Source organism: Ictidomys tridecemlineatus, chromosome 7, assembly GCF_052094955.1.
Source record: "Ictidomys tridecemlineatus isolate mIctTri1 chromosome 7, mIctTri1.hap1, whole genome shotgun sequence".
Taxonomy (NCBI): domain Eukaryota; kingdom Metazoa; phylum Chordata; class Mammalia; order Rodentia; family Sciuridae; genus Ictidomys; species Ictidomys tridecemlineatus.
The window spans coordinates 194,126,127-194,136,314 of record NC_135483.1 but is presented as its reverse complement, the minus strand read 5'-3'; positions in this window follow the sequence as shown (position 1 = coordinate 194,136,314).

Here is a 10,188-nt window from a genome sequence, read left to right as displayed (position 1 = left end):
CCCACTCTCTCCTCCAGTCTCTTCTGTCTGAGCCTTCCAGGGTCAGGGTTGGGGGAGACGGAGCCAGCAGAACGCAGCGAAGTCCTTCTACTGGTGGGTGTTCTTGGTAGTTCTCACGTGGCTCTCCGAGCTCTAGGCCATGGACATGCCCAGGGTGGGCTCCCTTGTCAGGCTCCAGGATCAGCTCTGGGGAGGGACTGTGCTCTGCTGACTTATTATAGTGTTCCTGCCCCAGGGGACGCCCCAAGCCTCTCAAAACCGAAGCCCCCATATCCTCACAGCTGCCCCTCTTGGTTCCCCTTAACAGATTACGTTTGCGGCCTCCACGTGGCCCCTCCCAACCCTCACCTACTGCTGGGGTTCCACGCAGCCATACAGCTGCCCTGTCCCCTAGTCCTACTGCATAGCCAGCCCCCCACCAGCAGAACCCTCCCTGGGGAGCAGTCTCCAGCTCTCCAGGCCCTGCCACCTCAGCCCTGAGTCTCCTTGGCTCAGGCCCTACTCCGTGGGAGGAAGGCACCTGTGTCAACGCCTCTCCAGAGGTTCTCCTGGAGACTTCTGGGCTTTGAGGTGGAAGTGGGGGGAAAGCACTTTGGTATCCTCCCCAGCTGCGGCTGAACTATTCCGTCTGTTCAGCTGACCATCTCCAATAACCTCTAGTCCTTGCTAGACGACCTGCTCGTGGTAGTGGGGCTGGGGCTGCAGGGCCTGCTACCAACTCAGGCTAAGTCCAGGATACATCAGGGAGCCGTGCTGCAGAGCCTGGGGCTCCCGATCGCCTGCTGTCCTGAGTTTATCCACTTCTCTAAACCAAGTGTCTGAGTGCTCTCTCCAGGGCAGCACTTGCTGCATGTGAGCCAGTCCCTTGAGAAGTGCAGGGGTGGGACCATCCCCAAAATCCCCGGGCAACACAGGCAGGAGAGCCACGTGGACGGCACCTCCTTCCACTCCTGGAGTGAGGCTGCTCGGCCTTCCCTAATCTCCTTTCCCTTCTTCCTATAACCCTTCTAACACAGCCTAGTTCTTGCCCCAGAGCTTCTGAGATTATTTTAGAACAAAATACTAGGGCAACGGTTAATTAAATAAAGAGAGAAATTAATAACTGTTGGCAGATACTAAGACCCAGTTCAGGTCCGTTCTTTCTCTTTGCAGTGCTGGTGGGATGAGCACAGGCTTTGTTATGCCAGGTTCCAGCGAGCAGGGAGCACAGCAGCAGGACTCCTCTTACCTGGCCCAGCTGCTGGGCAGCGTCAGCCAGAGGCACCCAGCCCCAGCCACAGGGTCTTCTCCTGGGAGCAGGCGGAAATAGCACTGCTCAGATAAGAGCAGCTAATTAATAAGAAACCTAAAGAAGACCCAGTTTGTGCTCCACAGTGAGTCTCCTTTTACAAATGCCACAGACCGGTGGCCATTCAGGGACCACATGGCCACAATGGGCCTAATTGTGCTTTATGGCAGAACAGTGGAGAGTCGGAATGGCTGTGGGAAACAGGTATCACCCAGCCCCACATTCTTTCTTTTCTACTGTTGTGAGCAGAGAAATTTCCCTCACGTACGAAACCCAAAGGATCATTTTCCTTGGTGCCAGTATTGATTTTGAAAGTCGGGCTGCAGGCCTCGTGCCTTCGTATTGAAGTGCTGGTAAGAGAAACCTGTGACCAGAGCTGCGTGACCACGCGGTGCCTGCTGGGCCGCCTGCGTGGGGCTCCATTTTTATCTAGTTCTCTAAACCTAGGTGCCCCAGCTCTTTCTCAAGGGGGCACTTGCTTTGTGGGCCCATCTCCCTAGAGGAGCGTGGGTACCGCCAGCTCCTGAGTGGGTGCAGGCAGGAGGGGGCCAGGAGAGTGGAGTCCAACCCTGATCTCTTCCCGTTAGTCTCCCTGGGCTGCCGTGATAGGTCCACAGACTGAGTGGCCTGAAACACAGAAACAATGACCTGATGACAGAGGTCAGAAGCTCAAGGTGTGACAGAGCTGGGTCCATCTTGGGGCTCAGAGGCTGAATCTGTTCCTGGTGTCTCGCTCAGCTTTGCTGGCAATCGGTGATGCTCCTTGCTTTGAGGACACTTTGCTCCAAGGAGAGCCCTGTGCCTGTCCCTGTGTCTCTTCCTCCTCCCACAGGACACCTGTCACACTGGATTAAAGGTCCATCCTAGTGCAGCACGACCTCGTCTGACACCGTCCTTACAGTAGGGAAGACCCCATTTCCACTTAAACCCACATTCCGGAGTGTAGGGAGCAGGACTGTCACCTGTTTTTTGGTGGGCACAATTTAACTCCTAACATCTTCTGCTGTTTGAACACCACAGTGGGGGTCAATTTCTGGAATCCTCCGTACCTAGCTAGCCCTTTCGGTGTCTTCTCCAGTGCTTGGAAAATGCGTTCCTGGGATTCCAATGGGGGAGTGATGTGTGTAACGCAGGTCACACCAAACCCACGCTGACGATGAAAGGCGGATGGAGAGCATCACCATCAAATGATAACTGAACTAGCAAGATATTTACCAGATCTCTTCTCCACAGATCTCAGATTCTTTCTATCCACTGGCCTTGGGTGCAACGGAGTCGTGATGCCTGTGAATCTTCTCCTGAGCTCCTGAGATCTCCCCGTGAAAGCACACACTTGCCGCGTCCTTCTGACTTCTGGTCCCTTTAATTCTACTCCTTTGTCACCAACGCCCATCCTGTTTCCTGTGCCAACAGACCAACGGCTTTGCTCTTATCTTTGCTCCCTGGCAGCGTGACTCTGAGCTGTGTTCCTGGAGAGGGTGTCATTTCCACCAGCGAGCATGGAACATTCCATCCGTCCCATCCCTCCATCTGACTCCACGCTCAGCTTGAGAACTTCACACTGGCCAGTGCTGGTGGCCAGGACCCGGGGTAGCCTTCCCTCCAGGGCCACCTCTTCTTCCCTTTCCCATCTCTCAATCCCAACCTCCCAATAGGGCCGATCCCTTCAGCTCTTGCAGCAGCTGGGCTGTGTGGTGGGAAGTCTGGGCTGATATCCTGGGTCCTTTCCAGAGAAGCCTCTAGCGCCCTGCCTGGGGATGAGCGCTTTGGTTGGTGCCCAGCACCGAGGGCACAGGCACACTCCCTGTCCGTGGGGCACTTGCTCTAGACATCCTAGTGCACCTGGCCAGAGGGTCCACTCATGGCTTTGCAGGGGCGGGAAGAGGTATTTTCGCAGCTGATGAAGGCTGAATGCAGCCTGCCGGAAACTCCTTGGTCTAGCTCTGTACCTGCCACCCACGTGCTCTCCTTGGGGGGTTGTGTCCCTGGATCTGAGCCTTCTCATTGCTTGCTTGAGGCCTGGTCTCTGTCACTGCTGCTTTCCAACCACCCAACCCTATAACTCTTGCTTCATCTTCTGTTTTCTTACTTGTGTGGCTTAAAAAAGTCCTCGCTACTGTCTGACTCTGTTACGGTGCAGTGACTACAGTTTAGGATACTTATCCTGGTTTCGTTTTCACTGTATTACAATGAACCTGCGTTGAACAGACTTGTACGTATCTGTTTATGCAGCTTTCTGTTTCTCAAAATTAATTCTTCTAAGAGAAATTTCTATTGACAGAAGCATGCATGGTATATACATGTATATACATATATCAAGAGACTCGAAGGTACATGTCATGTACATGATATATGTGGTAGATGTGAGACATTTGATACATATCACCAAAAATTGCCCTTGATGCTATCCAAGTACGCTTTTCTTGCACTGTCTTTAGGGCTTGGTTGTCAGACTGCTGGGGTTCAGATCTCAGCTCTCTCAGCTCTCTCGGGGCCTCAGCCGGCTCATCTGTGAAAAGCCTCGTGACCTGGCAGGATTGGAGGTTCAGTACAATAGTGCCTTGCTGTCCCTGGCCCAGAGCCTGGCACCCATCCAGCTCTCAGCGAGGGTCCATAGTGTTGGCTTTCAGGATCAACTGACTTCAGAACAATGGCAAAGTGAGTCAGAAAAGCAGTGGACAGAGACCTCAGGATCACCTGCACTGCTGACATCCTGGGTTCAAGAATGGCCTGCTAGCTCCCTGCCCACAGTGTAGACCTAGCACAGGACTCAGAGGGGAGCTGGACTTCCCCCCGCTGATGCACTGTGCCCTGTCCCTGCTTTGTTCTGGGCTAAGTGGAGGCAGAAGGGGAAGGACTGATGGATGATCTGAGGCTTTCCTAAGGTTAGTTTCCTGCAGCGGAGCACAGGGCTGGTTTGCAGCCGGCAGAGAGCCTGTGGGGTGCAGGGACTAATGCCGCCCTCAACATACTCCAGATATTAGAGACAATGAGAAGTCACCTCAAAGTTAAATATAAACCCTCTCTTCATTATGAAGTTCCTGGGGACAAAATAAAACCAGAAGATTAAGGACCCTTGACACTTAAACCTCAAAGAAGTTAAAGTCCAAGGGAACCAAAGTTGGAATTAAATCATTTTTAACTTTGTGAGTTAAAAGTCAAGGAAATCAAAGACTAAAATCCGGCTCCCTGGCTTTTAATTCATCTCTATTTGAGCCAAAAACTGTGTGTGTGTGTGTGTGTGTGAGAGAGAGAGAGAGAGAGAGAGAGAGAGAGAGAGAGAGAGAGAGAGAGAGAGAGAGAGCGCTTGTGTGGCTGGGGATCAGCCCAGGGCCTCGCACAGGCTAAGTGAGGGCCCTGTCACCGAGTGCACCCCAGCACCCCCAGGTGCTCCTGATGGGAGGTGCTGGTGGAATGGGGGCTCCTCCTGCAGTGGGGCTCTCCTCTGTTGGACAGGGCAGGGCTGCCCATCTCAGCCCCACAGGGCATGGGGACTGTATTGGTTTCCAGGGCTGCCGTAACCAAGGACCACAAATGGGGTGGATTTAAACAGCTCATTATCCTCTCATAGCCACGAAGTTCCCAGCCAAACTGTCATCAGGTGGGTTGCTCCTGCCAGCTCTGGGGCAGAACCATACAGGCCTCTCTGCAGCTGGTGGTGGTTGCTGGTGACGGCTGGTGCCCTTGGCTTGCAGATGCATCTCTCCACTCTCTGCCTCTCAGCTCCAAGTGGCCTTCATTGCATCTTTCTGTGTCCTTCACTAAGACACTTTCTTTGGACTTAGGGCCCATCCAAATTCCAATTACCCTCATCTTGATCCTCAATTGGGTATGTCTGAAAAGACCCTAAATCTAAATAGGGCCACAGTCTGACCTTCTGGACAGACTCACCACCTTTAGGGAGTGTTCCAGTCTCCCAGACTCAGGCCTTGTCCCACACTGGGCGGTTTGGAATCTGTAGGGTGAAGCCTGGACATCGGGACTTTCCCAAAGCTCTGCAGGCGATTGTGACGTGTAGCCATGACTCGGAAGCTGGCCTAGGCCTTGGAAGGCGAAGGCGTCCCTCATGTGAGCCTCTTTCCAAAGCCTCCAGGACTGGAGAGGACAGGACAACGGAATCCAGTCACAGCAGCACCTCAGAGGGCAGACAGTGCCAGCCTCAGCCACCGGGGGTGTCAGAGTAAGAGGTGGAGAGGGCGGGTCCTTCTCTCACATCCGAGGACGCCCTTTGGTCTACAGCTCTTGATTCAAGGCCTCTATCTCAGGGTCGAACTCCCGTGGGGGAAGCCTGCCTCCTGCCTCTCTGGGGAGCACCCACCTGCTCCTGGTGCCTTCTTAGATCTCTGAGGTCTAAAGCCTGCTGCAGGGGGGCAGCCCGTTCTGGGGCTCCCTGGAGACAGCTCTTCCCTATTTTGCTCAAGGCTCCTCTGCTCTTGCGGTTTCCCTTGAGCCAAGCCCCGAGTGTGCCCTGCAGGGCGTGCCCTCTGGCCCGTGTGGCTGGCTGCTGGGAGCTTCCTGCTGCTGTCCTAAGTCAGCTGCTTTCTCCATTAAGCATGTGCTCTTTCTTAATTTTTTCTTTTTTATTAATTAATTTTTTTCCTCTTTCTCTTAATTACTAAAAAACGGATGTGGGCCTGCCCCCTTGGCCTAGTCTGAGCCTTTCCTCCTACTATTCCTCATGCTTTGGTTTTTCTCACGTGTGTCTCCATCATCTCTCTTGTGAGGCTTCCCTGGTGAGAACAGGGAATAGAAGTGTCCTGGGTGTGTTTCCACCGTCCCTGTCTACGGGCGCTCGGTCCCTGGGGCTCCCTCCTGGTGGGTCAGCATCAGGCAGAGTTCTCCCAGGACGATTGGGGCAGGCCTGCTTGCTGCTGTCCCTGCTCCCAGTGTCCTTGTCCTGAGGCTTGTCCCCCCGGCACAGAGGCACTCAGCCATGCCCTCCGTGCCACCTGACATTTGCCTGAGTGTGCTGCTTAGGTGGTTCCCGCTCATCTTGGGGCTTTCTCTGGAATCTGTGCAGATTTTCTGTAATCCCTTCAGATTCCCGTTGATCTTGCCCAAAGTGGTTCCCCTTCCCCTGAGAAAGCAGGTCCTCCCAGGGTCACTCCTGAGAATGCAGACCTGCCAGACTCCCTGGGACAGGGCCCCTGCTTCTGACCTGCTCCCGTGAAGGCCCTGCTGTGGACATATCGTGCCTGTTTCCCCTGTAGGCGCTGGCCTGCCTGCATCCCCCTTCCGTTCAGTCGCCTCTCCTGGGCTTCTCCTGGAGCCCACTGTCTCCTCTGATTCTTTCTGGATGTTGGTGGAGATCCCACCCTTCCTCCCACCCCTCAGTGAAATCTTTCTCCAGCGGATCCTCCTAGTCTGACTTATTTTTACTTTCTCCAATGCTGCTGTTCTGACTTTAAGCTTAAAGCCCTTTTCCCTGCCTTTCTTTATTAAATGTCACTCTGATGTCTCCTTGATTTCTGAGCAAATATGATTCCTAGAGACAACACATAACACGATCAGGACTTCATAGCTTTGGTTGATAGCAGATTGTTTCTCTACTTTAATCCCAAATGAAGCACTTAAAAATAAATAAAAGATACCCTGTTTCTTTTTATATGTTTATTACTAAAAATCTACCACCTACTGAGGTCAGTTTGGATCTCTGAGGTCTAAAGCCAAGAACAGAGCTTTTGCACTGAACACATCGAGAGCTGACTTGAGACCCTGTGGGGTTTTCAGTGTAGTCCCTCTAGCTTTGGCCTTGCCCATGTTGTGTGAAGTAGAATGGGAGACCACCCCATTACTTTCCATCTCCCCAGGCTTGTCCCCTCACCCCAAAGCCAGAACTGTCCTTCTGCAGTTGCCTCACAGTTTAGAAGCTATAGCCTTACCTGAACTACTGGTGCCTATCCCCAGGTGTCCCCGTGGCGTGGCTCAAGGTCAAGCTTCAGCAGTTGGCAGCACACCAGGGCCACCCACGCAGCTCCTGTTTGCTTCCTGCACCTGCTTGGCCTCTGTGGCACAGGCCTTTGCTAAGGCCCAGGGTCTGTGCAGCTTCCTTGTGACTGCTACCACCTGCCCATGGTTGCTTAGATTGTCGCAGTCTAAGAGCATTTGCTAAGGTGTGCAGAGCCTATGCTTGGTCAAGGTCAGGACCTGCTGCCCTCCCACTGTAAAATAAAACTACCCAAAGGGGCAATGACTCACCAAAGTCAAATCCTTCCCAGATTGTCTTAAATCTGCTTATTCAGCCTGTAGAAGTTAAAAGAGAAACCATCAGTATTCCAAATCTGCAAGGTCTTATTATAGCCTCAATTAAACAGTGTCTGGTGAAATTCCAAAGGGAATCCTAGGTCAGATGGTGGCATAGGTGTGTAGAGACACCAGGACTAAAATTAGACCTACCTACTGAACCACAGGCAAAGATAACAGCTCCCAGGATGCTCGGGGCCAGGTGCTCCAGACCAGGACATCTGCTCTTTGCTGGCAGAAGGGGCATGGGGCCTATTATTCTTGATCTCTTTCCTTGCCTTTCAATCAGGTCATTGACCCCAATTTTCTTAGGAAAAGCGAGGAACTGGGGTGTTTAGGGAAAACCCTTTTCGTGGAAATCAGTCTAACAAGGAGAATCTCTACATGCTGTATTATGACTAAGGAGGAGCTGGCTGCCTTGTGGAGTTTAGCCCTATTTTGGGTTGTCACTGACAGGTCTTGTGTCAGCTTGCAAGTGGTTGACATCACACAAGAATCTAAACCTTGTGTTTCCATCTGCCCTTCTTCAAGTGTTAACTTAATTTACCCTGGACTCTTTCACCTGAAATCCAATTAGTATCTGTGGTTGGGAGAGTTCCAATGTTCACAGAAAGTTTCAATCTAGACATAAATTTCGGCATGATACTGGTATCGTAATTTGTCTGAATCCTTGCCAGTCATAATATTTGCAGAATTGGCTCTTGTGAGATCATTTCAGTTCTCCTCCGTGTCCTTGGCCCTAGGATGCAAACAAAGGGCAAAGGTGGCTTCTCTGTTTCCAGTGGAGCCTGAGCCCCTACAGCTTTTTAGGTTAAGGCAGAGCTCAAGTGAGGTGCACACCTCGGGGCGGCCACAAGCCCCTGGGGCTACAGGGTGGGCCTGGGGGATGGAGCATTGCTTCTGCTGTCACTTCCTTGGCTCTTGACTCTCCCCCACGTGCTCCCCTAGAGAAGGCTAGAATGAATGCTCGGGATTGGATTGAATCAGAGGTATCAGCAGAGACTCATCATTCATGAAGTTTGATGGAGCAATGATAGGAAGTAGAGATGTGTGCGTTCTCACTGGTTAGTGCATGTACATGTATTTCTAGGTTGTGCCTACTGAGAAAGCCTAGAATCAATGAACTTCCAGTCCCACTGAGCACACCCGCTGGCCACATAATGGTCTCTAAGCACCATTCTCCAAATAGAGGAAGCGGGAGACACCATGCTGTTGCAGGGAAAATGAAAGATGAGCTGAGAACTACCTGTGACACCATGGAGTAAGGACCTGCTCAAGAAGGCGTGGGGGCCTGTGGAAAGAACACAGGCATCCTGTAATCTCAACGGCTTGGGAGGAGGAGGCAGGAGGATCACGAATTCAAAGCCAGCAACTTAGCAAGACCCTGAGTGTCTCTAAGTAAAAATAAAAAATAAAGCAGGCTGAGGGGTGTGGCTCAGTGGTTAAGCACCCCTGGGTTCAATCCCCAGTACCCAAAACAAAGCAAAACACGAGCATCAGCTGGAAGGAATTCATGGTGGAAGGATAAACAGCCGGAGCCACTGCCTGTTCATCAACAAAATATATGATGGCAGTATTGGATTTTTTTTTTTTTAGAGAGAGAGAGAGAGAATTTTTATTTTATTTTAGTTTTATTCGGCGGACACAACATCTTTGTTTGTATGTGGTGCTGAGAACCGAACCCGGGCCGCACGTATGCCAAGCGAGCGCGCTACTGCTTGAGCCACATCCCCAGCCCTAGTATTGGATTTAAAAAAATATATATCTTTAGTTGTAGGTGGACACAATACCTTCATTTAGTTATTTATTTTATGTGGTGCTGAGAATCGAACCCAGTGCCTCACAAGTGCTAGGCAAGAGCGCTTCCACTGAGTCACAACCCCAGCCCTGATAGTATTGAATTTTAATATAAAGAATGAAACAAAAGGCCTCCATGAGTTCATGCTGGTATAAATAAATAAACAAACAAGGGAGAAATAGAATCTTGATGACTAAATAAAGAGGAAAAGCGGGACCTGGAGGAAGACCACATGCAGCTGTTTCGCACACTCCTTCCAGGACATGAGGGCCGCTCTAGCTTCTCCTCCGTGAGCTCGCAGTTCTCAGCTTATAACTCACAGGTTAGTAGTTAGGAGAATTCTCCGTAGACTAGCTACTTCATCTCACGTTCACTCTTCTGCCTGCATCCTGGTGGTGCTGGGAGCTGGGGGAAACCTTCAGGTCACAAGGGGTCACCGGGTCAGGGCACTAGCTGAGTCCCAGAATGGGTGACAGGATGATTTCGGGAAGCAGCTCCTTCCCCGAGATGGCTTCCCCGAGATGGCTAGAAATACCGCCACTGTTCAAAAGTGGCCACCGGCAGGTAACACATCCGTTAAGCCCCAGCTGAGCTCATCACGGAGGTGGCTTCCTTCCACCAGACCCCAGCTGCCCTCACCTCTTCGGCCACGGGCATGAGGAAGAAGAGTTGGGAAGGCGGGCGGGGGAGAGGGTCAAGACCGCTGCCGTGGAGGCAGGCCAGTGTCGCCATGGCGCTGGACCCCTCCCAGGCTCTGGCAAGGACCCCTTCAAGCCCAGAAGTTTAGGTGCCATTAGCTTCGCACCGTCAGCCTCTGGCTTGCTCTGCCCAAGTGAAAGCTGACACGGCTTGAAACCAA